The sequence below is a fragment of the Schistocerca americana genome, chromosome 1, assembly GCF_021461395.2.
Source record: "Schistocerca americana isolate TAMUIC-IGC-003095 chromosome 1, iqSchAmer2.1, whole genome shotgun sequence".
Taxonomy (NCBI): domain Eukaryota; kingdom Metazoa; phylum Arthropoda; class Insecta; order Orthoptera; family Acrididae; genus Schistocerca; species Schistocerca americana.
The window spans coordinates 311,039,232-311,046,235 of NC_060119.1; the positions used below are offsets into that span (position 1 = coordinate 311,039,232).

At 44.2% G+C, this 7,004-nt stretch overlaps 1 non-coding gene across 1 annotated transcript; it reads right to left on the reverse strand.

Annotated features, from left to right (window-relative positions):
* Positions 1-5,789: 5,789 nt before the first annotated feature.
* Trnag-gcc lies at positions 5,790-5,860 on the reverse strand. The gene has a single exon. It is a non-coding gene; the product is annotated as a tRNA-Gly (tRNA).
* Positions 5,861-7,004: the final 1,144 nt, after the last annotated feature.

Consider the following 7,004-nt stretch of genomic DNA (forward strand, 5'->3'; position numbering starts at 1 on the left):
GGACTCGAACGTCCTACGTGGTGAGCCGCGCGACCCGTGGCAAGGCGCCCTTAGACCACGCGGCTACACCGCGCGGCACTGACATTTAATGATAAGGGTGACACGTTAGTGAAATTCTTCAATGCGCCACAGCTAAATATATGCCAAAATGAATGTGGCGTCTGTACCAGTAAAATGTGATAAACTGCAGTCCTAAATGGAGATGGTGCAGTTCTGCCGTTAACGCATACTGTTAACCTGTAGAGACGTTACAACGCTTCGCTAAACCCCTTTCTACACGGGGCCTGTGAGCTTGCGAGACTGCCCTCGATGCACTCTACCGTGTAGCCGGGGACACATGTACGAAACTCACGCGTACACTCGCTTTTAGACGAAGTAGGTTGGATGCTATTCTCGCGCGTATGAAGGAGCTTCGCACATGCACAGACGACCGAATGGTGTGACCAGCTGACAAACAGAGCGAAGTTCTTTGTGAATTGTCTCCTTCTCGGCGAAACGTAGTTTGTTCGTACCATAAATAGTTAACCAATAACACATCCGCTACGAAGACGCCCCGTAATTTAAACAGTAATACTTCGTGTGACAAAAGGAATGTAATTCTGCGGTCTGGCTCGGTGTGGATCTACTGTTGAAAATACGTTCCTGAACACTTTTACGTGCATTCACAATGTAATTAGAAATGAGCCACAACGTATTTTATTTGTCTTAATCGACTAATGAACACTGGCTACAAAAAAGTAACAATTCTATCGGTTCGTCTATGATTTCCGGTTTGTAGGGTTAGGTCATTTACACATGTACGAGACTTAGTTTCACATAAACTGCATGAAAACAAGTAATAAAGCATCACAATGTCCGTCTAAAGTGAAATTAAATATAGTAATCATTACAAAAGGACATAAAGTACTTGATAATCTCGAAAAGGGAATTCAAGCAGTCGATTCGCTTGTTGGAAACTGGCAATAAACTCAGTAGATACGTAGGACAGACGGCTAGAGAGGCACGCATTTGTGTGTATCTCGTCGAGCACTGCAGCAGACGGCGGCTACTTGGTGTCGCACGCCCCGTGTATAACGGTCTTACGGGACCGGCAGCTGACTCTCGACATAAATGATGGATTGCGCGAAAATAGGAGAAAGAATTCATAATTTGACTACACGATTCCTGAACAATGGCTGGAAACTAGAAAGTACTAACTGAGCCGTGCGTGGCTCGCGTTCCCGCCATCATGTATTTTAGACCGTGAGCGGCGTCAGCAGCGCGTATCGATATACCCCTTTCGTAGTATCTTCGCTCGACTGCTATTACTTCCCGGTCGTGGTCGGCCATAGAGAGTTAGTTCAGGTTGCGAGTTCGGGCTGCCAGCCAGTTGGAATGTGTCTGGAGCGCAGTCCGGACCTGCCGGTCGGGGATTTGCAATGCGGCACTAGTGTAGTCGGGTTGGAGCAGCAGTGAGGTCTGCGTCGACATGGCTCGCCAGACCATTGCCGCCACGCATCACTTGAGCCGGGCCACGGTCTTGGTGGATCGTCGGTCGGTCGTCCCACCGGACGACGCGTTTTGGCTCGCCGATCGTTCATGAGTCAGCTGTGTGTGTGTGCGCATCGACTCCCGATTTGTCTTCGTGCATGCTGAGTTACTGTTGGGTATCGTTCAGGTCTTCGTGCAGTGTTTGTCAGGTTGTGTGTGTAGTTGGTGTTATTTCCACTGACGACTATTAGTACATACTCCATTGTGGATTATCACGTTTGTAACCTTTCCGGTTTGAATTCTCATGTAGTAATTGACAGGAAGCAAGTCGTTGTGTCGGTCGGTCCGTGGCTGTCCCCTAGTTGGGTTCCGATGGATCAAGTATATTTGGGCTCACCACCTGTCTCGCCTAAGTGAACGAAGGCACACCGACCTCCCTGGGGCTTCTGAGTGCCACCGTTGTTTAATTATCTGTTGTCAGCTACTTTATATTCAAGACTTACGGTTATTTCTTTTTATTTTCTTAAAAATTATGCAAAATTAATTTCTAAAATGTAGACTGGCAATGGCAAGGAAATCATTTCTGAAGAAGAGAAATTTGTTAACATCGAGTATAGATTTAAGTGTCAGGAGGTCGTTTCTGAAAGTATTTGTATGGAGTGTAGCCATGTATGGAAGTGAAACATGGACGATAAATAGTTTGGACAAGAAGAGAATAGAAGCTTTCGAAATGTGGTGCTACAGAAGAATGCTGAAGATTAGATCGGTATATCACATAACTAATGAGGAGGTATTAAACAGAATTGGGGAGAAGAGCAGTTTGTGGCACAACTTGACAAAAAGAAGGGACCGGTTGGTAGGACACGTTTTGAGGCATCAAGGGATCACAAATTTAGCATTGGAGGGCAGCGTGGAGGGTAAAAATCGTAGAGGGAGACCAAGAGATGAATACACTAAGCAGATTCAGAAGGATGTAGGTTGCAGTAAGTACTGGGGGATGAAGAAGCTTGCACAGGATAGAGTAGCATGGAGAGCTGCATCAAACCAGTCTCAGGACTGAAGACCACAACAACAGCAACAACAATTTTTAAATTTATCTTTCAAGCTTAAACATTGCTGCCTTCTGCCTTTAAAAGATTACGGTAATGTATTTTAAAAATTTTGAAACTTTATTGTGGCCCTCAGCCATTTGTATTGTACCTTGCATATGTTTGCTGGTTTTTTAAATTATTTTATTGCTATATTAATTGGATTTTTATCTTGTTGATTTGTTGAGATTTCTTGTTTGGAGGCCTTCAGCCGTGAAAGAGTTGCATTTGGTAAAACTTCGGTTATGTGCCGCTTTGGTTGTAAAGGTTATTAAATTACAATAAATGACAATTAGAGGGAGAAACTGACCTCAACCTTTGGCCCTTTCCACAATCCTATTACCTGTTCTGCTCAGCGGGTCTAGCGGGCTTATCACTAACGTTTATGTAACGCGTGCAAAATTGAGATGCTGTCGTGAGCTTTAAAACTTCTTTTGAAATCAACGTTTTAATTGGATTTTCCTAACAATTTCATTGGAAGCAAAACACTTAAGTTAGACAGACATGTAGACAGATGGCAGCGATTTTGAAGCAATTTACGGAAACAATAGAAAGCCTAACTCCTTATTGTCATGCGAGGTTTGAATACAGTTCCACTGACTTAATTCCTTTCCTACGCTTTGACGCTAAGGCACAAAAAGCTGGAATGAGGTTTTAGTTCGATATTTTTTGCCAAAATATTGCCAACATACCGGTTTAGTCTGCTAGAATCCGCTGGAGTAAGCGACAGGCAGTGTTCAGGACGACATCTGAACTGCAGAGCATTACATGTTACTGTTTGTTGTTCTGTTAGTGCACAGAGATGGAAAATCCTACAGTTTTGCTTACCGTCAGTCTTCACTCGTTAATCACTTGGCTGCGTTTCCGTTTCACGCATATTTTGCGTTTCTTGTTCCAGTTCCGCCAGTAATGAACCCCTTTAGCGGCGAGGCTTTCAGCGTGATTAGCAAGTTCTGAGAGCTGAGTGCGCCCCACTGAGCTCCTTCCGAACTGTCTGAATCCTCAGCAGACTGGCTGCAAGGGGATTACAAGTTGTCGGTGGGCCTTTTATGCTCTGCCAACCACTTATCGCCGACTCCACTTCCATAATCCTCACAACGTGTACCAGAGAGTTCACAGTATTCACATTACGAATTTTCATTTGCTCTGAAGTATTCTGCAGCTGATACCCAACCATAATCGGAACTTTCCACTTCATTCTTGATCAAATACTGCTGCTGGTCGTCAGCACAGTGTTCAGACGCTGCACTACAGAATTCACATTAACGATTCTTCGGATAAGATGGTACACTGCAACTCAAACAAAGGGTTAAGAGCACCGATGAGAAAGAATGTGGAGTGTGAGCCAATGTTTAAAGTTAGTGGAACTCAAAACGATGTTCACCGGAAACCTTTTCCTTTACTTTCCTACCGGTTACGGCCGGCCGGTGTGGCCGTGCGGTTCTAGGCGCGTCAGTCTGGAACCGCGTGACCGCTACGGGCATGGATGTGTGTGATGTCCTTAGGTTAGTTAGGTTTAAGTAGTTCTACGTTCTAGGGGACTGATGACCACAGATGTTGAGTCCCATAATGCTCAGAGCCATTTGAACCATTTGAACCTACCGGTTACGATCTGTGAAATCGTCACACGCATCTGTATTCGCAAACCAGTACACACGCATCAATATTCGCAAACCAGTAAACAAGATATAAAAAAGTTGTAGGCAAGTTACGCACAAAATATATAAAAACACAATAAAACTCATTTGCGTTTGACACAATTTTATTGTTTTCACACCGTTCGACGCTACCTAAAGTTATTACTCTCTCGTTCATTAACTACTTTCATGATAACTGTTTTGTCATTGTACTACGCGTATCTGCATGCCTAGGCTTTTACTCAGTAATATCCTTACTTCTTCATAAGTTTCTTTCTCAACATGGTATTTGATTATGAAGTTACTACTCTAAAACTCTATTTCCTCAGACCATTTTATTTCGCTTATTTTTAGCACGTCACTTATAACTGTATTTTCCAGTATTTCACAAATGCTAAGAAATCATACATTTCAAATTCTTACTTGTAAATACTAGATTTCAGCTATCAGTCGTCCTTTTGAAATTTTATTAGCAGATCTAGATTTCGGCTAGAAACTAGCCATTCTCAATGCACTATCAGTTTTGATCAATGCCTGTTGGTCGGGCTTCATCCACAGTTCGTTGAATATTCATTGATCAAAAATGATAGTGCATTGAGAATGGCTAGTTTCTAGCCGAAATCTAGATCTGCAAATAAAATTTCAAAAGGACGACTCATAGCTGAAATCTATTATTTACAAGCCAATATAACAGTCGCTACGTGCTACAGCATCTGAATGGAGGGTAACCTGATGAAGTCTTTTACTTCCTTCATTTAGTCCAAGGTTTGTCCTTGACCCCCATCTAGAGATCTAAACTGGGGTTTATTTTACCTCCATATTATTTAGTTACAAAGCTCGCCATCATTGCTACGAAGCGAGAGATGTTCAGTGGATCTTTAGCGAAGTATTTTCCCTCTGGTCGTCTTCATGCTATGCCGCTAATCATGCTGGCTCATGTGAATTAAGAAGCAGTTCCACTCCAAGGAAAAGAGAGCGTCTTTCTCTCGCAGGAAACCGTTACAATTGAAGGCGTTCCTTATCGCAAGTGACATTTGCTCCCTGCACTCAGTTAGCCGCTTGTTGTGCAAACTTTGCCTCCTCTCTACTTAAAATGGTTCAAATGGCTCTAAACATATAGGACTTAACATCTGAGGTCATCAGTCCCCTAGAATTAGAACTGCGTAAACCTAACTAACGTAAGGACATCACACATATATATGCCCGAGGCAGGATTCGAACCTGCGACCGCAGCAGCCGCGTGGTTCCGGACTGAAGCGCCTAGAACAGCTCGGCCACAGCGGCCGGCTCCTCTCTACAACGGCCAACTGGACGCCATGGTTATCCTTAGATTGATTTCAGAACATTAACGACGTTTTCTTAAATCTTTAGTAACTTAAAGAGAGGATAGACTGCAACAATTACCGTTCCAGTTTTACGAGTAGAAGCGTGGACTACAAATACACGCACGGGTAGAAAGTCACTTTCTGAATAAATTAATCTGAATTTAACAAAGACTCCTTTTTCTAATGGAACTGTCAAGAAATAAGCGAGTATCTCTTCATCGGTTCACTAGCGCTTCCGGAACGATTCGGAAGAAAATTATGAAAAACGTTGCATCGGCCGGGAATCGAACCCGGGCCGCCCGCGTGGCAGGCGAGCATTCTACCACTGAACCACCGATGCTGACAAGTAAGTAATCTCCCCGTCTTGATGAGTCGGCGCTCCCGCAGGTTTCACTCCGGCCGACGCTGCGGTGCCGGTGGATGATATAGCGGTTTGTGCCACGCAGCAGCCTCTCGTATAACAGTCTTCGCGAGACAATTTCTTTCTTTCTGACAGAGTACTCATTTGCAGAGAAACACTTGCCGCTCTTTGCTCTTCTTGGTTCTCTCGTAACACATGTTCTCGTTAACCTAAGTCGGTTTACGCTACTTTAAGCTTGGTCACATACACGCAGACGCAAAACATGCATTAGTAGCGCGCTGCCTCGTTCTTCCCATAGTTCAGACGTACGACTTTATTCCTTGCGAAAAAGCAGTTGGCCTATGGCAACCGCGGTATTGCCCTGGGCATAGCCAACGGGATATAGGGCTTGAGACAAGTGACAGCTAGCCGAGGCCCACGAGAGAAACAGGTCGTGACGCGTGCGTCACAGCACCAGACACTACTGGTCCTACGAGTGCTAGCAGCAGTCTCCGGCTGGGAGCGAGTGACTATTTCAGACGAGTTTAATAATTCTTGACTGTGTTTTTAAATGCATGCAATTTCTCGACAGCACTCTACAGAGTTTAGACCTTTAATGTGTACATTTTCAATTACATATTGATTTCTCGTGGACCCTGCACGGAGAAACCGACTAGTGTGACGTCACAAGTTCGTTGCGGGGCCCGTGTATCTCGTTGGTCCCGCAGCTAGTCGGAGCCAACACGCTATACGGGCCTTGCAACGAACTTGTGACGTCACACTAGTCGGCTTCACGGCCGACTGAAGATACCGCCCTGGGCACTGGAAGCAATCTTGTTTGTGACGTAGACAGAGTTCGTGAGCCGTGCGCCTCGTGATGTGTTGCTCAGCATGTTGAACTATGAATTGACTTGTGGATAAAGTGCTAGCTGCTACAATCTTCTGTTACCAAAGAAACTGCAGTTCTTTGAACAGTAAGTGCTTCATAAATGCTAATATTATTACTTTTTCCGACTACTTAGCAAGCAGAGAACACTTGTGTTTGACTGAGAGGTTATGCTAAGAGCTGCACTGTAAACTAACTAAATGTGTACAAATAAGTATCGAGATGTGTACATCTAGATTGAAAAAGCTAAACTGAATT